General features: G+C 40.3%; 1 protein-coding gene across 14 annotated transcripts in view; it reads left to right on the top strand.

The window, feature by feature from the left end:
- ZBTB20 (zinc finger and BTB domain containing 20) overlaps positions 1–22,132 on the top strand; it is an 892,970-nt gene that overhangs the window by 689,775 nt on the left and 181,063 nt on the right. For all 14 annotated transcript variants that reach the window (XM_036352745.1, XM_036352742.1, XM_036352755.1 and 11 more), the window contains one exon: positions 6,914–6,953. The gene's annotated coding sequence lies outside the window, so the exon portion shown is untranslated. The remainder of the gene's footprint in view (positions 1–6,913; positions 6,954–22,132) is intronic.

Here is a 22,132-nt window from a genome sequence, read left to right as displayed (position 1 = left end):
TTTACTTCATTCTAATTCCTCAGACCCGATACCTGTAAGAATCAGAAAGGCTCAGGAGGATTTGTGTGTGGTAGGATGGAGTAGCCAGTTGTATCTCAACAATGTCTCAGGGTCAGAAACAGTCTCAGACCTAATTACTGAACTTTAGTTTCTGAATTCTCTAATTTTATTAATCACTAGAGGCCCCGGCGCATGAAGTTAGTGCACTGGGGGGGGGGGGGGGTTTCCCTCAGCCCAGCCTGAACCCTCTCAAATCTGGAACCCCTCCGGGGATGTCCAACTTCCAGGACATCCAGCAGTCGGACATCCCTCTCACAATCCAGAACTGCTGGCTCCCAACCGCTTGCCTGCCTGCCTACCTGATTGCCCCTAACCACTTCTGCCTGCCAGCCTGATCACTCCCTAACCACTCCCCTGCCAGCCTGATCAACGCCTAACTGCTCCCCTGCCAGCCGATTGCCCCTAACTGCCCTCCCCTGCAGGCCCGGTTGCCCCCAACTGCCCTTCCCTGCCATCCCAGTCAACCCTAACTGCCCTCCCCTGCCGGCCATCTTGTGGTGTCCATCTTGTGACGACATGGGGGTGGTCATCTTGTGATGACATGGGGGCGGTCATCTTGTGATGACATGGGGGCGGCCATCTTGTGATGACATGGGGGCGGCCGTCTTGTGATGACATGGGGGCGGCCATCATGTGATGACATGGGGGTGGTCATCTTGTGATGACATGGGGGCGGCCATCTTGTGATGACAGGGAGGTGGACATTTTGTGATGACATGGGGATAGCCATCTTGTGATGACATGGGGGCGGCCGTCTTGTGATGACATGCGGGTGGCCATCATGTGATGACATGGGGGTGGACATCTTGTGACAACATGGGGCGGCCATCTTGTGTGGGGGTGTGACAGTCAATTTGCATATTACCTCTTTATTATATAGGATGATTTGATCATCTTAGTTTTTAAAGGTAGACTTCATTCAGAGTTATCATAGCTTATTAAGGAAAGGTAAGGCATCACTGTGATTTTCTTATTGTTCTTCTCAAGATAGATTTAAAAAAATGGATGGTCTTGAAAAGCGGATCCCAAAATATGAATGACCATTTTTGGCATTTTATAGCCTTCTTAAGACTGACAAAAATGAATGAAAATACTTCAAGAAACTTGTCTGCAGAAGACCCCAATGTTCCTAGTTGGCAATTGCACCTGCTATTTGTGCACATCTGATTAACCCTTCCATCTGACTTTAACTTATAAATCTTTGCCAGGTAGGAAACAGAGAATTAAAAGTTTCCACGTCTAGGGTGCATGAAATGTCATTAAATCAAGCACAAAATTTATTGAATCTGTCAGATAAAGGAAATCATGTATCCAGAGTGAAGATGGAATATCAATTGACAGGAACCTATGAAGCAGGCAGTCACTCTAACAGGCATGTGAATCTAAAGACCCCACAGTACCTCATCCTTAGAAAACACTGGGAGCCAGAAAGAGATTAGGAAAATCAATAAGGTAAAAATCTTCATCCTGCTATTTGGAATGACTCCCACATAAGAATTAATTAACAAAATACTTCTACATTAAAAGGATATCAAAATATTCTCTTGGCCCATAAAAAACAAAGATGTAAACCCACCTAGCTTCTAGAGACAGTCATTGAAGTAAGAAGATCAGAAAGATTAAAGGCCTAAGAGGTCATTTCTGTCCTGTTGTCATTCCATTTACCCTCTTCAGATGGAACGATAAGTGTTGAACTTCAGGTCTTCTGAATTCCTGAGTTCTGTCATCAGTGCTGTGACACATTCTAATTTTCTGATTCCTTTGTGATGAATAAGCTCTCCCTTTGCTCTTCACAAGGCTTAAAAGTAACCAATTTTTATTTCCATATTCTTATTGCACTATTATTTTCTTTTAGCAAAGTCTGTCTCACTCATTATCAGCCGCGGTGAATTCCATGTGCAGAAAAGCCCTTGGACAGTACCAGCACTTAGTCTTGGGTTTAGTCAAGAGGAATGAGAAACTGATGACTGGGATTCTGTTTTTAACCCAGCCAGATACCTCAGCTGGCAAGTGGCTCAGATTCTGCACCATAAAATGGGTATAATAATAGCTTTCCCTTACCACTGTGAAATATTTAGAATGCAAATCAAGCCAAACCTGTCTTCTTCCAAAGGCGAAGCTTAAACTAGCCTCCGAAATCCTGAATGAGCCCAGATTTCAAGGGAAAACATAAAGTGGGAACCACCTAGAGGTAGTGTAATTTAGTGGTTAAAAATATGTAGACTTTGGAATGGTACAGCCTCATTCAGATCCCAGCAGCTGTGTGATTTGGGGTAAGTTTCCCAATTTTTCAAATCTCCTTTTTTTTTTTTCTCTAGTCAATTGGAAGTAATGGTATATACTTGTGTAGTTAGGATTAAGTGATAGACAGTTAATGCTGCTCTTCAAATTCTTCTAGTAGGTGATCTTCAAGTTAGAGTGACTGAACTAATACTCAGGATACTAGGGACATTGCCTGAAGCAGTGTGCCACAAATGAGACTTGTCAGCCAGGTCTCAGGTTTCACCCTAAAAATACATACAGATTTGCATTCTACTCCTCAATATAGCCTTGTTTATTTCACTAAAATGGAAATTCCACGAAGCCAAGAAGAGTATCTGTTTTATTTCTTCTATAACATTAAAAAATAGTTATTGGATAAATGAATACATGTACAAATAAGAGTTTAAATTATGTACTTAGCCACAAGGGCAACTGCCCCACCAAATACACAACCATGTCTTTATTATTTATTTTGTGGCTTTTGTACTCCAGTTGCTTGACTCCACCTCCCTGGATAGGCCCATAATCAAACTTGAGAAGCATTTATTTAGCAGGATGCCAGAAGCCATAGAGGAACTCATTAATAGTAACACTATCATTTCTCTGCTCACTACTTCTCTACCTCATTGTTCCTAAGGCTCTATGGACTTAAAAAAAGTATATATATATATATATATATATATATATATATATATATATATATATATTTAGGAAGGTCTGGGAGGCCTTTAATCTGTGTTTCTCTAGTCATACTCACTCTCCCAGGTAATTTCTATACATTTGGTTACTCCTGGCTTCAGCATATAGCAACTTGGTAAAACTTCCTAGAACAAGCATGTAAAACTCAAAGGCTAACACGGGCCAAATAAACAAGGTTTAAGTATATGTGGGCTGCAAAAAAAAAAAAAAAAAAAAAAAAAAAGCTTCTATTTTCACAGAAATGTAGGTTTATTTTGATAGAGACATGCTGAATACAAAGGGCTGAAATAAATGAGTAATCATTAACATGAAATAATAGAACATTTTAATAAAAACTAATTATTTTTCTTGAACATTAACTAAGACACTGAATAACTGCACAAATTAATAAGCGTAACACAAAGAAACCTATTTTTCTTGTTCTACAAAAGCAAAATATTTCCTGTTGAGCACACCAAACAAGTCAGTACAAGACTAATGACATGGCAATCGGCTGCTAAAATACTCGCTGCTAGTATTAGTGGAGAGTAATGGTGCGCCTACATGTAAGGCGCATAAGGGAAATGAATGCAACATGATTATAGTAATCAGTCATCAGCAAACTTTGTAGTTCATTATTAATAATATATACTAATAAAAAGGTAATTTGCTAATTAGACCGGATAGACTGGACATCTTCTGGTTGTCCAGTCCTCCTTCTGGACAAAGCCATGGTGGTGGGGGCCGAGGCAGAAGCGGTTAGGGGTGATCAGGCTGGCAAGTGAGCAGTTAGGGGTGATCAGGCTGGCAGGCAGAGTGGTTAGGGACTATCAGGCAGGCAGGCAGAAGGGTTAGGGGAGATCAGGCAGGCAGGCAGAAGGGTTAGGGGTGATCAGGCTGGCAGGCAGAGTGGTTAGGGGCAATCAGGCAGGCAAGCAGGTGAGCTGTTAGGAGCCAGCAGTCCCGGATTACAAAAAGGATGTCCGACTAAAACCAGCAGTCAGACATCCCTCAAGGGGTCCCAGATTGGAGAGGGTGCAGGCCGGGCTGAGGGATTCCCCCTCCCCCATGCATGAATTTTGTGCACCGGGCCTCTAGTTATGTATAACAGGATATTGTAAAAAATAAGTTATGAAATTTCTATTAAAACTTTTCTTACATACCGTTATATTGGCTGGGCCACAAAAATATTCATTGTAGGTGATGAGTTTGACATGCTTGTCCTAGACATAATGAGCAGTAGAATTGAAAGAGCGTTTTCTCTTCCTCCCCTTAGGGTTACTAACCTGGAATTCCTGGATGACTTTCATGGAGTCTGGGAGCTCCTTGAAACTGGGTGTTTTGGGGGAGTTTCTAAGGAAAGGATTCTCACTGAGATCTTTATCACTATTACCCTAAACATTACATAAATTGAAATCAGAATTGACTGATATTTAAGTTATAATTAATAATACTTTTAGTTCCTTGGAGATTGATAGCATATAATAATTTCCAGTTGGAAATCACGAAACTAAGATTAGACTTCCACAGTCACCCCTCTCTGTTCTTGCCTCTTTCACCATGTTTCAAGGTCCTGATTCCTCTGGGCTTTGCAGTTACATATTCTTTGCTAGATATTTATGCTTGGAACCTAGCATGCTCAATGCAAATGTTTTTAATCTTATGCAAAACTATTATAGATAATTCTTGCATTCCAAATGAAAACAACTTACAGACATATAAGGTGAATATCACTTAGGCAGAAAGGATGCATATCAATAAAATCACAATTTGAACTGAACAAAAATAAACCTATAGAGATTAATATATAGTCTCAAAATTGCCTAGCAGATTGCAATTCAATCAAGAAGTTGGAGCCTTTTGACATTTATAAACATTTATGAATTGTATAAGAACTCTGAGATTAAATATTTAGCCTTAATATTAAAATTGGGATAGGTATTATTGTTTTTCATTAATATATAAAGACAACAATTATATCCAATAAAATCTTTTATTTCACTTTCCTTGAATTTGTCTTAGACTGTGACATAACACACTGATTTTTCTTTCCATCTTTGATTCCTGTCATGGACAGTCTGTGTGTCATTTGACATCCAGAAAAGTTTTGTTTTATTCCAGGCCTTGGATTTATTAGTCAATCTGGGTACAATTTACATTGATCTCTTCTGATCACATCAAAAAATTAATTTTGATTGATTAACTTTTATGAAAAAAATGCTCCTTGAAATTTAGAAAGGGTTATTATGTGCTTAGATATAAGAACATAAATACAAAGTACAATTTAAAAATAGCATATTATATTATTGTGAATTATTGAGTTTATAACATGCAACAGAAAAACAATAAGCAAGCATATTTCATAGATAACCACTAATCATATTTTTTGTCTTTCTCTTCAAAGCAAGCTCAAAAAAAGTTGGGGGAGAGGGCGGAAAAAGAAGGAAGGGATGGAGGGAGAAGAAGGAGAAAGGAAGGAGGGAGGGAGGTAAAGAAAAATATTTTAAAAGATGCACCCTACAATGGTCTAGGATCCTGGCTTGCAGAAGAGACTAGAATGTAATAAAACTTAGAGTTTTGAAGACTTTGAAGATTAGTCAGTTGTATATGATATACATTTCAGGTTTGTATGTACTTTCAATGAATCATAAATAATCTAATTATCTTGCTTAAAATTTTAATTGGACTCATCAATTTTGTGAAACACTTTGAAAGCATTGTAAACCCCAACTTCTCTTCGCATACGTTATGCCTGGATTTTCATCTTAGCCCTTCTTGTCCATGGAGCGCAACATCACCTTTACACTTGCATGTGCATGGACAGGGTTTCACCTTGGAAATGAAGAAGAAACTCTCTCTTTGGAGGAACTTCTGCAGTCGGCATTTGTCCAGAAAATGTGCTGAGAAGTGAAATCTCTTTAATTGCCATTTTTCTGCTTTAGCCTTATTCTATGATGAGTTGTCTAATCAGACCCTTCTTGATCTCTTTTAATATGGTTTGTTTTGCATATTTCTGGAAGCCTTATGTGAAGTAGTTAAAATCATGGTGTCAGAGAGACAAGAATGCAATCAGTGTTAAGTCCTTGATACATTTGAGTGGGATGGAGGTGGGGATACCTACTTTGTTTTCTCAGCATCTTTGTTTGGTTTATTAATTTCTCATGGATCTTCTGTTACTTCAATCTTATTCTTCTATAAGAGAAGCTATCAAAACAGTGGTGAGCAGATCAGTCCCTATAGCTTATTTGGCTTGTGAGTTGAAGATTAAAAAGGGGAATTATTAAATTTGAAATAAGGAATGAGAAACTGTTTAGGTCAACTCCCCCAAACCTAAAGTTGTTATCATTAGAGATATGTTTTGGGAGACAGATGTATTATCTTAATATAATTTTTTCAGAGGGGACATTGCTTGGCTGGTGAGACGTGATACAGGAGGCAGTACCAAGTCCTCAGCCAGCACCAACCCAGGTCCTCAATTGAGGTTGACAACACATGGAAGTGGTGAATTTGTCCAGAGAATCTTCTGGACACTGAATATGTCGCTAGTGTGATAGAGGAACTAAACATTTACGTTTTCATTAAATTGTAATTATATATTTAAATAAATAAATGTGGCTAGTGGCTACTCTAGTGCACAGCACAACCCTACAAAATACTCATATGATTCAGATCAGAATGAAGGTCACGAAGAATGAGGTTGGCACTTCTTGGGGTGGGGAGCACTGTGTTGGTCGGAGAACAGAAGGTCACACCTTTGGAAAATGTTATGAAGTTGGATCTCCTTCTTTGGGCTCCTGCAGCTCGTCCTTTAGGAGCAACCACCCCTGTCTATACAGTATTTAGATTTGCTTTTCTTCTCCCCATAGTACCATTGGGTTAATTTTTAATTCCTTGTTTTTTCTTTGATTTTCAGTTCCTTGACCATCAGTCTGCAGCCTTCCCCTTCTCTGTATGTAAGTAGAATTGGTTTCTTTATTTTTCAAAACAGTGTCAGATGTGGGAAATTTGGATCTTTCTTAGCATGTTATCTAGTTGACTTTGTTGTGGTTTCTGGTGCTTCTTCAGCATGCATTAGATTGTTCTGTGTTTGGAGTCGATGCTGTTGGTGGGGGTAGCAGTTGCCATCCATGAGGGACCTGAAAAGACCAGTGGGCCCCAGCGACTGGATTCTGTAAAGACTGCTCTTTACTCTGTCACAGCTGCTGTTTGCAAAAGTCACTGCTCCTCAACACTGTTGCTCACATTCTTCAGCCAGATACCCGCAACAACTAGGCTGTTGCTCCACTGTCGGTCAATGGCCAATTATGTATTCTTCAGTTATACACCCATCCCTAGGTTCAAAGTTGTTGTGGTTGTTGTTTAAATATGTTTTCTATTGATTTTAGAGATAGAGGAAGGGAGATGGAAAGAGAGATAGAAACATAGATGAGAGAAAAACTTTGATTGTCTGCCTCCTGCACAGCCCCCACGGGATCGAGACTGAAACCCCAGGCATATGTCCTGACCGAGAATTGAACCTGCGACCTCCTGGTGCGTGGGACAACGCTCAATCCACCGAGCCACACTGGCCAGGTGGTTCAATTGTTTTTAATTTCAGCTTCTAGGTCAGAGCTTTCATTTATTGACCAAATTTCTAATATCCTTTTACTGAGAAGTACAAGACTTCAACCATTTAGGTAAAATTATATGTGAAATTATAAAGTTTAAGAAAAGAAATAGAGAGAGAAATCCAGGATTACATGCACCAGGAGGTTTATAAAAGGTGCCATTCTGTTGTAGAAAAGATGCAGGTCATTTGGAGAGAAAAAAACAACTTGATTGCAGATGATACCATAGTAATATTTATTATTTGAAGCCCAAACTAGGCTGCACTGAATGATTTTGGATTAATTTTTCTTTGAGCTGCTTGAAAGAGGTTCTGGGGCAATGAACCTAAATAATTAAAGTCACTGCATGAGACCCCACCCAAGAGATGCTACAGGTAGTGGCATCACCTTCTGTGATAAGTAATCATTTATTTATTTAAATAAACGATTTCTTCCAGCTGTTTCCCACTCTTCGGTGAGCACAGCTGGTTCCTTATTCACAACGTCCTATCTTACCTCACTGAGTCCTCACTCCCAGGTATTTCTGGTGTTATAATCATTTGCACAGAAGAGGGGTTCCCGTGGCTCTTTTGCTTGTGTGTGGCTTCCCGTAATATTCTTAGAAGCTAGTTAAATATATTTAGGGGAGCAGAATCCTCCAAAGGATGCCCAGGCAAAAGTCTAAACTGACAGTTATTTGACAGAGAAAGGAGATTGATTAAACTCCCCGAAGACTGGTGCTGCACATAATGCATTTATGCAGCAGGGGTGGGTCCTCCCTGCCCTGACAGTCTTGTTGTTTCCTATTCTCGGTGTTGACAGAGTGGGTCTGTCAGTGCTTCAGAGGGTATCAATGTACGTGCTGATGGTTACCACTTTATGTCTCTGCATCCCTGCCCCAGCTACCTTGCACTGCCTATTTCTAGTCCTCTGGCTGGCGAATCATTTTTGTTACAGTTCTTTGTGTAAAAACAGTTCACATAATAGCTCTGTGTTAGACAAGGCATTAATCCTCACATCACCGGGATGAGTCAGCACAGTGCACTCCTGCCCGCATGGCTCAGCTATTATGACGTCAGCACTGTAGAGTGAGCCTCAGACACAACAGTACAGGGGACTGAAGGCCTGTGTCATGGATTAGAGATCAAGAGGGAGACCTTGGAGATAAAAAATGTAATTGAAAGGCTGTCTCTGGCTCATCAGAAAATGTGAAAGTGATTCTATGCTATGTCAACCATCAGCTGAGCAGCTTGTAGAGAGATCCTAGTTTTTAACTAGAAATGAGGCTGGAGAATGACCTGTAATGGGCTGATAAATCATTCATGTACCCACTAACCTGGTCTTACCCCTGGGCCAATCTTCATGCTCGCAGGGATTGTTCCAAATCCTGAGGCCTGCCTTTATCTCAAGGGTGGCAGGGCCTGTGACAGTCCTGTTGTCCTTAAGTGCCCCACAGACACTCTGATGTATCCAGAGGTGGTGTCCCAGATGACTATCAAAGGGAAAGGAAAGGTTCCTGGAAATAGATCAGAGCATTATCTCCCCAGTGCTTCCAGCTCTTGGGGTCTCTGCAATGGCCTCCTTCAGACAGGGGTTAAGTTCTGCCTGCTTGACCTTCTCTTCTTGGCACTGCAGTTAGTCCAAAGTCCTAATCTGGATGTGGCACGGATTTCAATAGGATAAATAGGTTCCAGATGTTCCCCCTAGAGTTTTCCATTTCATCATTATTTAGCAGAAATGAGGCAGAGCCCTCGATAACCTACCCTGCTGCCTTAAAGCAGGTATCACAGACCTGCCCTATTTGGGAAACCGGTTCTTACACATTAGGCCTCTATGCAGTTCATACCCTGATCATTCTCTGAATAATACCTATTAATACTAAGTGTTGAAGTAGCAGAAAATTCACTGCTTTAGTGACATTCTCTATTAACAAGACATTCTCCATCCCACCATCTACCTCTCCTTCTTAAAATCCCCCTGTGATAACCTTCAGAAAGTACCTTACTTCTGGGATCTTCTAGCTTCATTAGATTGCTAAGAGACTCCTAACATGCCTATAGAAGCTGACTCTACTGCTTGGTTTGTAATTATCATGCACAGCTCTTTATTCAGTTTTTAGTCAACAAACATTTATGGGAAGCTAGTCACTAGGCTTGATACCTGGAACTCCAAAATAAATAAAAAGTGCTGCCTGTTGTTAGGAATCTCAGAGTATGATAGCGGAGATAAATAGTAAACAAAGGTTATACCATATAGTAGAAGCTGAGATGGAGGTATATACAAGATGTAGCGAGGGTTATGAGAAAGGAATGCCTACATACATGTAAAGGGGTACTCAAGCTGGCCCTTAAAGTCTGAAGAATGAATTGCAGTTTCCTAGGTGGATGTAGAGGAGGGGAAAGCAGAAGAGGATCATAATTAGGAAAAAAGTGAAAGCATTTGCAAAGTCAGGAGGCGTCGAACAGCAGCAAGCTGCAGAGGACAGTGGTTAGTGTGGAGGAACATGTGGTGGGAAGAGGAGCCTGGAGACAAATCTGAAAGTGGGAGGAGGCAGATCTCAGAAGGCCTGCCTGGTCTGCTGTGCACAGGAAGGAGCCTAGACTTGACATTGAAGGCTTCAGGAGCCTGTGAAGAATTGTAGCCAGATTTGTATTATAGAAAAAAAAATGCTCTGCCCTCACTGCTGTGGCTCAGTTGGTGGGAATATTGGCTCTGTACACAGGAAGGTGGTGGGTTTGGTTCCCAGTCAGGGCACTTACCTAGGTTGCAAGTTTGATCCCCGGTTGGGGAGTGTATAGGAGGCAACTGATCGATGTTTCTCTCTCTTTTTCTCTCTCTCTCTCCCTCTCCCTTCCTCTCTCTAAAATAAATAAATAATAAAAACGAAAAAGAGTGCTCTGGTAATGGCAGAGGTAGTTGACTAAAAAAAAAAAAGGAGACCAGATCAAAGGTGAAGACCAAGGGCTGAACTGTGCAGTGGGGGTGGGAGTGGAGAGGAGAGCCCATATGGTAGTGTTGATATAGGCATTGGCACTGCATTATGCCAGCATATCTTGGCCCAATGCAAAGTCCTTGCCTTCTAAGGGAAAGAATGATGTATTGTGTGGGGCCAAATTTCAGATCAAAGTATATCTTCATGGGAGCTTCACCAGAGAGCTCAGTGTAAATCTGACCTCACTCTGAGCTGTTTGCCTACTAGTCTCCAGGGATGTGTGACTCCTTCTCCCCTAGTGGACTTGGGGGTGGAGCAGGCAGATATGGAGAAGCCATTCCCAGTGTCCTGCTTTTCTCATCTTTCATCTGAAAATGAAACCATTTCTTAAGAATGTCCCCCTAAAGTCAGTCAATGCCCCAATCTTCTATCATTTTCCCTTTGCTGCCTTTTTTAAGCAGAAGTTTCAAGCCATTGAGCTGAATTCCAACTTATGCACAGCCGGGTGTTGAAACAATTCAGTATATTCATTCCTGCTTTCTGAATTAGAGTTCACCATAAGTGTGCTTTTCTCTTGTTCACTTTGGGCTGCCAGGACAGTTTAAAGGAAATTTTCAACAGCTTTTGTTTCATGTACCACGTTCTCTTTTGCAAATGGAGTATATATGTGGGTATGTTTAAGTCTTCTCTATGTTGCTGTCTGGAGAAAGGGTTGAGAAGATGAGCAAGACAAGGACTGGGGACCCACAGAAAGCTCAGGTCCTTTCAGTGACCTGAGTGCAGAATGTAGGCTGGTGATCAGATGGTCAATTATGTGTTTGTCAAAACACAGTGGGCCGCATTCCAGACTGCCAGCTTTGGAGGCCCAGCTTCTGCCAACCAAATGTCATCTGGGAACATGCAACACTGGGCACTGTGAAGGAGTTTGAAATAGACCATGCCACAGCCAACCTACTGCCAGTCTTATAGCACCAATATGGCATGCACAGCCGGGCCCCATGTTTCAGAGCTCAGGAATTCGCTGCACTAAATTCAGGAGGTCAGATGGGTTCATGTTTTCAAAGCCTATGTTCTCTGCTTTGAACATTGTGACTTGCTCCTCAGCAATTTCCAAGGGATTTTTCCAGTCACATCTCTGTGGAAACCACTCTTTTTGTGATGGTTATGAAAGCCTTGTAAATGTCCCTTAGGAGAGAAAAAAAATAAACTTGCTCTGACAATGACTGTGATTCCAACAGAGAGATTCCAACCCTTAGGAAATTACATGAAAGGTGCATAGCTTTTAAAATACCAGGAACCACCTTGGCAACTTATAAAAAGCAGAAGGGCTTTGCCTATTTTATAAAGTGATTTGCATATACCTGCATAAATAATGTCCCCACCTGTACTTTCATGCATTTAGGTTGAATAAATTAAATGCAGTGATCTTTAAAGCATTCACTGTCTTTCATTCGCAGATACCATTTTCAAGACCCTTCCTTCTGATTTTTTTTCATGTGGTAGTAGTAGGGGCTATTTTTTAAATATGTCAGCTAATTCAGAGAATCCAAACACTCTGAAGACCATTTTACCATGCCAGGAGCATTGCCTCCCTCTGCTTACATTTCTCTCAGCCTTTCTACCTAAGACCATGGCTTCCATATGCTTTTCATAAAGGAAAATTGTGATGTGTATTACTAAGATGAAACACAGTGTAAGAGAGAATTAAGCTCCACTATCTATATGTGTATCCAGACTTGCATTGATTCACATCTCAGGGGCACACTCCTATTAAGCTTTTCTTTATTTGTCACTGCCACCACCCCTTCAAGAACCATCCAGCCGCTAAGTCATGTCAGTTGTAACATGGGCCTTCAAATCAAAGCCTGGTCAGTGGGCCAGCCTCAAGCACAATCATCCCATAAGATATTATTGAGTACTAACTATATACAAAGAATCATGATTAGTGGGGGGTTAAAACAGAATCTAGATTACTGCCCTTGCTTGCTCTTAAGGAAGTTAAAATTGAATTAGGAAAAGAAGTCATACCTTTGAGTATTCTATAGGTGTATAAGACAATAAGTGACAATTCCAAAAGGAATGATACAGTCCAGTAAGTACTGTAGAATTTATTCATGAAAGAGCCTTGAGGGCTGGAAAGCTTCATGTAAAATGTGATTGAGCTGGGTCTTAGAAAATGGCTAGAATGTAAAAAAGATGAAGAGCAGAAGAAAGGTATTTCAAGCAAAAGTACAAACCTAAGTGTTGGAATTATTGAGGGGATCCAATAAATAGTATTGCTCTTCTCCACTCAAATTCTAAACCCAATGAAAAATAAGATAAAATAACTGATGGGACCTGGCCGGTATTGCTCAGTGGTTGAGAATTGACCCATGAACCAAAAGGTGGCTGGTTCGATTCCTGGCCCGAGCACATGCCCAGTATGTGGGATCAATCCTCAGTAGGTGGTGTGCAGGAGGCTGCCAATTGATGTTTCTATCTCTCTATCCCTCTAACTTTCTTTATCTAAAAATCAATAACAATATATTTTAAAAGAAAAAAGAAGAACTGATGCCTGGGGAACTAAAAGTTTTTATAAAGCCCAGGTTGAAGAATGTAGCTTAATTTGAGTAGTAAAACAGACTTGCTGACTCCCTTCCCTTCTATCTAAATATTGGAAAAACCTGTCCAGAGGAAAATTTAGATCCGCATAAGAGCAACACTTTTCCAGGTCACTAACTTTAACTAGTTTTAGTTGGAAAAGAAGGAGAAAGAGGCTAAACTTCTGCGCTTATAAACTTTGATAGATCAGTTCCACCTAACTCAGAAACATAGACGACATGCTGTCTCACCAACAGGGTGATTTTCCTCCATCGGGAACTATAAGGATTGAGGCAAGAGACAAGGTGTATTTAGAAAACTTCCTCTGGAAATGAGGAGTCGGGAAGAGGCCTTCCTACCAACTCTATGTCCCACAGGCTGGAGAGCAAGAGGAGGAAATGCTGAATGAAATGAAACTCAGAGCCAGAGCCAAGAGGCCAAATGAGGCTCTATTTGGGATATACCTGTGGTTGGAACCAGTAGCCATAGCATTATCGAAGTTTTAAGCTAAGGTTTTCTTTTCAAAGTTACCAGGACCAAAACCCCAGGGAAGAGTCATGAAATGAAGATAGTGGACTAAAACCTCATTAGGAGAAAAATACAAAAACTCTCATCTTTTGTTAAATTAATGATAAGAAGAAGAGAGAACATCTTTTGAGTGCTTGTCTTGCTTTAGGCACTGGACAAAATAATGTTAATGGTTATCTGATTTAACCTTTAAAATTACTCTTATTAATTAGATGCTATGATAATCCTAATTTTGAAGATGAAGTGGAGATTTTGCATGTTTGAGTAAATTTTCCAAGAATGCCTCGTGAGTAATAGACATAGAACTTGAATCCAAGACCATATGTCTTAAAAGCCTTGGCCTAGTTTTGTTAAACAGAAAATGGGTGTCTAACTAAATGCTGAAGATATAATGGTGAGCAATGCAGACATCATTTCTTCCCTTCTAGAGTTTATCATCTGAGGGGATGGGAGACAAATATTAATCAGATGTTCACACAGAAGAGCTTAGCATTAGACATGTTGCTTACTGCTGTGAAATAAAAGTGCCAGGTGCTCTAAGAGTAAGTGTAAGAGGGGAATCAAAGTGAATCTGGATGTTCAGGAGAAGCTTCACTGGGGAGGTGACATTTGAGCTAACATTGGAAGATGAAAAACAAGAGGTGAGATTAGGTGATGGAAGAGGTTTCCAGGCACAAGGAACAGAGTGGGTGAAGCCCCTGAACACAGCTAGATAGAGAGAATGAGATAAAGAGCAGCCCAGGTTGAGGTTGAAGAGATACTTGGGGCCTGATAATGAGATCTTTGTAGGTTGTGTTAGGGATTTTCCTCAATGGGGAGGGAAAGCAAACTTAAGACAGACTGTGGTACAATCAATTTTGTATTCTAAAACGATAGGCTACTCTTAGATATTTATCTCAGAGAAATGGAAATATATGCACAAAAACCTACACACCAGTATTCATAGCAGCTTTATTTGTAATGGTCCCAAACTGAAAGCAACCCAGATTACCCTCTATAAGTGAGTAGCTCAATAAACTGGTACAACCATACTGTGGAATACTTCTCAGCACTAAAAAGTAATGAACTCTTGATACATACAACAACATGGATTAACCGCAAAGATATTATGCTGAATAACAAAAGCCAATCTCAAGATTATATATTTTATTATTCCATTTATAAAGCATTCTTGAAATGACAAAATTATATAGATGGAGGACAGATTAGTGGTTGATAGAGGTTAGGCTGTGGGGGAAAGATGGACCTGACTGTGGATATAAAAGGGTAGCAAGAAATATCCTTATGATGAAAGGATATTTACACACATACACATATACACAAGTGAGTGCATATAAAACTGGTAAAATCTGAATAAAGTGAATGGATTGTACAACTGATAATTTTCTGGATGTAATATCGTACTATAGTTACATAAGATTATTACTACTGGGCAAAACTGGGTAAAGAGTATGCCAGGTCTCTGTATTATCTCTTCCAACTGTATTATCTCTTTAAACTTCACTAATCATGAAAGTAGAAGTTTAAAAAAGATCAAGCGACCTTTATTGTGGTGAATGGTTTGGAAGGAGTAAAAGTAAAAAGGGTATGGTAGTAGATTAGACAAAAGAGGGATTAGGGTAGTCACAGTGGAAATGGAGGTAAATAAATGGAACTGACAGGTCAGAAGTAAAATATACAGGATTTTCTTATGAAGAAGAAATAAGTGGCCACTCTGACTACTGGCTTCATGCTTTTAAAATTATATGGAGGATTGAGGTGGAGGGAAGGTTATAAGATCTATTTTTTAGGGTACCCGGTGTGCAATACTTTTGAAATAAGAAAGCATATTGAATAGGCATTTGGATGCATACAACTGGAACTCAGAAGTACAGTAAAGGCAAATGAAGCTGTTGACATGGATGATATTTCCTAGGGACAGTGTTAAATTGAGAAGAAGGCCCAAACTGAGGCTTAAATAACTCTTAATATTTCCCCAGCTGGTAGAGGAAAACGAGGTTGTGAATGCCCTCAGAAGGAACAGCTAAAGAGGTAGTGGCATATCAGAAAATAGTGGCCCAGAACCCAAGAGAAGAGAGTGTTTTAAAGAGAATGGGAAGTAATGGGAAGTGCTACTGAGAGGTCAAGTAAGTTACAGACTGAAAAATATACTTTTGATATATTAATTTGGAAGTTGTTGTTGACCTTAGCAAAAGCTGTTTTGTTGAAAGTGATTGAAGCAGTTGCTTGTTTGCAATGGAATGAAGAAAAAGTGAGAGGTGAAGAATTAGCAATGGCCAGTGTGGATAACTCTTAGTTTTATTGCAAAGGGAAGGAAAGTGAGCTAGTGTGATATTTTGGGAAGGGGAGAGTGAAGTCAAAAAGAAGGTTTGGATAAATGGAAACATTGGTGTTTTTATATGCTCATGGGGAGAATTCAGTAGAGAGGAGAGATTCGGTGTTCAGAAGAGAAACAAGGATGGGATGATTGGTAGTATAAGATTCCTCATAGGGCTGGAGACCTGGAATACATAAGGGAGAAAGGAGGGTTACCTGATCTATTGTTAAAAGAACAAAGAAAGGACAGAGGAAGATGCAAGCCCTGTGTAGATTTGGTGCTGTGAGGTTGAGAAGTTCCCCCACAAGATGGCTCCTAGGGAACAAGGTCTTCCAAGAATCAATAGAGACTGGATTTGAGGAAAGTAGAGATTTAAAATGCTTGCTGGGGAAAAGGGCCAGCAAGTTGACCAGAGAAGCACAGGAGGATCCTCCCTGGCAGAGTGGAAGTCCTGGGTGTGTCGATGTTGATAATCCGTTGCCTTGTGTGGTTTTCTCTAGTAATTCAGTGACCAGGGTAGAAGCTCAGAGGTGTGTATTTGAGTTGAAATTAGGATGTGATTCTGCCAGTATGTGTGAAATGACATTAGGGATTTTAGCTTCTTTTCTGGTTCTGGCTGAGGCCAGAAGGAAAGGGCAGTAAATTGGCTCAGTGCAAGTCTCCAAGTCTCTGGCGAGCACAGCCATTGCACAGACACGGTGTCTGCTACAGAACAATTGGAGGTGAACAATCTATGACCTCAAATAGCTCAGTCAAGGGATATTTGAAGGTTGCCATTTGGTTAAAAAAACAACAACAACAACAAAAACGGAACAGGCAATCAGAAAACCTTTGCCAAAAGGCACAGTGACCCATATCATTCCTTTTTTTTCATCTTATGCTGCTTCTTCCTCCCATCCTGGCATCACCCAGTTATTTCCTTGCTTTCACAAAAAAATATCAACTTTATGCCTCTGGAGGCAAATATCTACTATTGCTTCTAATATGTAGGTATCATACATATATGAGCAACAGCTCAGATTTCATCATCATTTTGCTAAAATATGATCATTTAGAAAGAATTAGATAACCTACTTGAAGTGTGGTATTGCCATCTAACTATACAGAAAAGCTATTTACTTAAAAGTGGGTTGAAGAGAAGAAGAGTAGGTACGAGTGGCGGGGGAGGGAGAATAATAGTATCTATAGAAGACCTTGTATAGCAGCTCATCCTTATTATTCATGGAAACTCCCATTCAAAATTAATAGATGAGCCTCTATTTCTAATGGTGGCCTATACACATCAGCCTCCCAAAACAGCTCCAGACCTGGAGACTTTCCAGAGGACTGTATATTATTAAATTCCAGCTTCTAAGAAAGTAAGATAAGATGTGAAGAAGACATGAAGAATGTGGATATTTCTAATTTCCACTATAAGTGAGATTCCCTACTCTGATCTATCCTAAGCATTATAAAATGTGGCCTGGAAAGAGGTGATGGCAATGAAGGCTTTCCTGTATGTCAGTACATTCCATTCCAATGGATTCCCTCTAGGAAATAACATTAGGGCCATTAGACTCAAAAGTAAATTGCAGATACATCTGGGGTAAAATTTGGCAGCTGTTGAGCAAAGCAGCTGTATTTTTTTAATATTTACTTTTCATGATTCTATAATTCACACTTATTGTAAAATATTAAGAAAGTATAGGGTAAGGAGAAAACATCCATAATCCCACTACACAGAAACAACTATCATTAACAACTTTTTAGATCACTCTCAAGTCTCTTCTCTGAATTTTGACGTAATTGAGCGTACATTGTACCTCTATGGTTGTACCCTATTTTTAAAGTAAATATTATGTAATGAGTATTTCCCAGTGTAATTGCAAACTCTGTAATGTCTGAATTCTTTTCTATTACATAAAACCCCCTAAATTTACCCAACAATGTCCTAGATATAAATATTTGGGTTATTTCCAGAATTTGAGCTTTAAAGTCCTTTAAGATGAGAACTACAATGCATCACCTGAATTGTCAAAGTTGGAGGAAAATTGAGGCAGGCGGTGATGTCATCCATAAAGAAAATGGACAGGCAATGATGTCACCCTATTGTGGGAGTTACTAATCTATAATAATAAAAGCTTCATATGCTAATTAGACCCGATGACCTTCCTGACGAAGCTGGGGCTGCAAGGAAAGCCCGGGTCTCAGGTGCCTGCTGGCGGCCGGAGGAAGCCTGGGTCCTGGGTGCGAGAGGAAAGCCAGTGCCAGCAGCCAGGGGAAGGAAGGCCTACTCTTGCATGAATTTTGTGCATCGGGCCTCTAGTTGCTAATGATCATGGAACTCATATTTGAATTTTTAAGTAATTGTTGCAAGGTTCCTCTGGGATCTTTTTCTCCCAAGAGTAAAAGATCTAATTTTTATTTTTAAAAAGTGTACATTTAGTTTTGTTTGAATTTGTTACAACACAGATGTATAAAGAAGGCAAAATTCATTCAAAATCTCACCTCCCAAAGATAATCACTTATTAACACCTTAGCAAATATATTTTCACATATATTTGTCTGTCTCTTTGTCTTTGTCTTTCCAAAATGAAAGGAAAAGCTACTTGCTGTTTTATTTTATAATCTGTTTGTTTCACTCAACATTGTAATAGGCATTTTCTGTTTAATAAATATAGATCTATATTATCTTTTTGACAGCTCTATTGTACTCCAGTATATGAATAATTTATGGAATCAATTACTTACTGGTGGGTATTTAAGATATTTGGAATTTTTTCTAACTGAACGATGTTACAGTAACTATTTTTATACATATAAGCATCTTATAAAATGCACTTGCCTAATTACCTCCTTAGAATAAATTTCTACTAGTGGAAATGCCAAAGTTAAATGTATCTATTGCTTAAATTGTCCTCCAGTGAAATTGTGTCAATGAACACCTCCGCCAACAAAGAAAAAGATTGCCCAGTTCTCTGCATCTTCACGAATTCTATGATTGTTCATTGTAATTTTTGCCCTGTATGTGTATTTTTCATATTGGGGTATGAGATGCTTTATCCAAGCATAAAACAAAAAATCTGAAAATGTAAATAAAAACATATTAAATTTTATTACAGTAAAAAAAAACACTATGGTAGAAAATATTTTTTTAAAAAAACTGGGAAATATATTTGTGACACATTGCTAATATTTTAGTAATGGTTATAATTCAACAATAAAAAGGTGATAACATAAAAGTTTGGAAAGGGCCCTGACCAGTTTGGCTCAGTGGATAGTGTGTCGGCCTACGGACTGAGGGATCCCGGGTTTGATTCCAGTCAAGGGCATGTACCTTGGTTGCGGGCACATGCCCAGTGGGGGGTGTGCAGGAGGCAGCTGATCAATGTTTCTCTCTCATCGATGTTTCTGGCCCTCTCTCCCTCTCCCTTCCTCTCTGTAGAAAATCAATAAAATATATTTTTTTAAAAATTGGAAAGGGCAAATGAGCAGCCTAAACATGTATTTCATGGCTTCGTTTTATTCTTTACTGCAAAAGCAGTGCTCTCTAAAGTCCTGCGGAGCCAGCTCAAGCGCCGTTCTCTATGCTCTGATAGCAATGCCCACCTCAGTGCCCTCCTGGGAATGCTGTGGGAGCAAAGCATTCAGGGCACATGCAGAGTTTCTGGGTGGGAGGCGGTTAGCACTTCTCCTGGTTATATATATTTATGTTCATTTGGCATCGCCATCCCCCAAAGGGCAGGCTAATCGTTCCCTCACAAATGTAAAAAGGATCATCTGAGTCTGCCATCAGACTCCAGAATCAGTGAATTATTGGGAAGGGAGAAATACTCACTGGCAATCTTGCCTGATCCATGTCTCCAGGGCAGAATTGACACTGTTCTTCCACCAGATGTAGATAGAGATTTCTGAATGTTCTCATAAATAAAGTGCTAGAGGCCATGTCATCAATGTCCTCCACCTTCCCCTCCCTCTCTCTCATTCCCATGTGGATTACTACACACTTAATGAAATGGAATTTTTTCAGCAACTTCAGGGAGAGTGTAAGATGCTAGGGAGGCAGAAATGCCACACTGACAGCGTCAGTCCCTCCTCCACAATATGAACTGTGACAGGACGTCTCCCCTGTGTTTGGGGCTAGGAGCATCTTTCAAAGGGGCAGAGGCTGTGCCGAGCTGTCTGAGTGGTAACTGGAGCATTCCTCAGCACATCCATTTGCAGATGACAAGGGGTAGCATGTTCTCTGGGGCCTTCTCTTTCCCCCTGTGGTGGAAACCTGTGTATATTGAGGTTGTGCTTAAATCCATAGGCCATGTCCAGAAAGGGAGAAGAGAGACAAAACATGGTACAGATTATATGGAAGGCCTTCAGACCAACCACAAGCTGAGGAGAGTGGAAGAAACCAGGCCTAGTGAGCGGCTTGTTCTCCACCTGAGCAGTGGAGCACCCAGAAGGTGGGGTGTGGTTACAGGCAGGCCTCCTGCAGGGCTGCTAGAGGCCTCCCAGCCAGATCAGTGCCAAATGTCTGGCTTTCTTAGTGATGCTCTTAGCAAACTTCACATATTATAACACCTGCCTCCATACCATAGCCCATACATGAAGCCAAGTGGGGACACAGGTAATGACGAGTAATGTTGAGGGCTACTAATTGGCATTATGCGTGTTCCTTATTCAAAGTCTCCACTAGGGCACTTGTGAAGGCATCTTATACAAGATGTGTGTTCAGTGATAAAATTAAGATTTCTTTCTTTCATTAAATTCTTCTTTTATGCACTCTTTCTGTATTCTCTGTTATTCCTCATTTCTCCAAGGTGGGGTTATTGAGGACAAATCAGGCATATCTACCTTATCCCAGAAAATCACTTCCAGATATTTACTTCGAATGGGCTGCCTTACCTCTCACACTTGGACAGGCTAAAGTGATTTCTACCTTTAGTTCCTTCCTGTCAATTTCTAGGCTTTTTGGTACATGGTAAATAATTGTCACCTCTAATTTAAATTTCACCCTGTATTTTGGGTGAAAGAAGCATGTATCTCACGACAGAATTTGAGAAAGAGGTACATGTGAATTTTTTGACAATGTCCTTGGGTCTTTCTGGTCCTTACAAGCCAGTCAAGGATGCATAAGAGAAGGATAGGAACTCTCCCTGGGATTTCCCCTGCTCTTTTCCATCATCACCCGCTTGCATAATGTCCACTACATTGGTTCTTCACTGACAGGTATGCCTCTCCACGCAGTTTCATAACTGCGTGGAGAGGCAGGGATGGTTAGGAAGAATCTTAATACAGTTTACTTTTCCCAGATCTAGGAAGTATCTGTTGACAGTGCTTAAGCACTCTCTATCCTCTACTTCTAAAGAATCAGTTTCTTCATCTTATCACCATGTTGCTAGCATCACTCTCCTAGAACAGGCACAGAAGCCACACCTCACAGAATGTTCACCCTCCACCCAGCTCTCCGACAGCCCTGGGAAAAGAGTTTTAGAAATGCCCACTCACGCCCAGAAAACCACTGCAGGGACCTGAGTCACTTGAGTCTCTGTGCAAGAATCTAAAAGAAATCTTACTGGCCACCATTGTTTGGAAATTTCTCCTTTTACCCAAATAGCAAAGAACAACAGCCAAAACACTGTGAAGGATTTCTTTTGAGCCATTTTGATGTTGGATTCTAGATTATTTTTTCTGAGAACATGGGGGAGCCAGGGGTACATTTAAATTTCAGATAAATGCTCTTACCTAATAAGAAATGAATGTATAATAATTGACTGTTGGGATAAAATGATCTTTCGTGAAAGGCAGTGTCTAATATTCATCTCCACTCCAGTAATGACCAAGCAATGGAGGCCTTCTTCAAAGAGGAGGCGGGAGCTCTAGGGGAGCCCACCAGAGGGATGCAGACTGAAACTGGAAGGGGTGCAGCTAGAAGCCAGGAAAACAATGGAGAGCTGTGTTCATATTAACAGCACCAGCTATCCAAAGATGAGCTAGGCTTTAGTTAAGATGGAGTCAAAATCATACACTGTAGATATTTATCCAGTTCTAGGATTATGCAGGGCTTTAGTTTCTTCTCGTCTCTTAGCAAATTTTTTTTTGTAAAAATAACTTGATCTAAAAAGAAAGACTTCCCCACACCCCAGTCAGATTATTTCATGGGAACAGTACACCCCTTGGCAGACCACACTGACTTGTGGACCAGCCTCACATCCA

Source organism: Myotis myotis, unplaced genomic scaffold (assembly GCF_014108235.1).
Source record: "Myotis myotis isolate mMyoMyo1 unplaced genomic scaffold, mMyoMyo1.p scaffold_m19_p_2, whole genome shotgun sequence".
In the NCBI taxonomy this organism is placed as follows: Eukaryota; Metazoa; Chordata; class Mammalia; order Chiroptera; family Vespertilionidae; genus Myotis; species Myotis myotis.
This window is presented reverse-complemented; position numbering and strand designations above follow the sequence as displayed.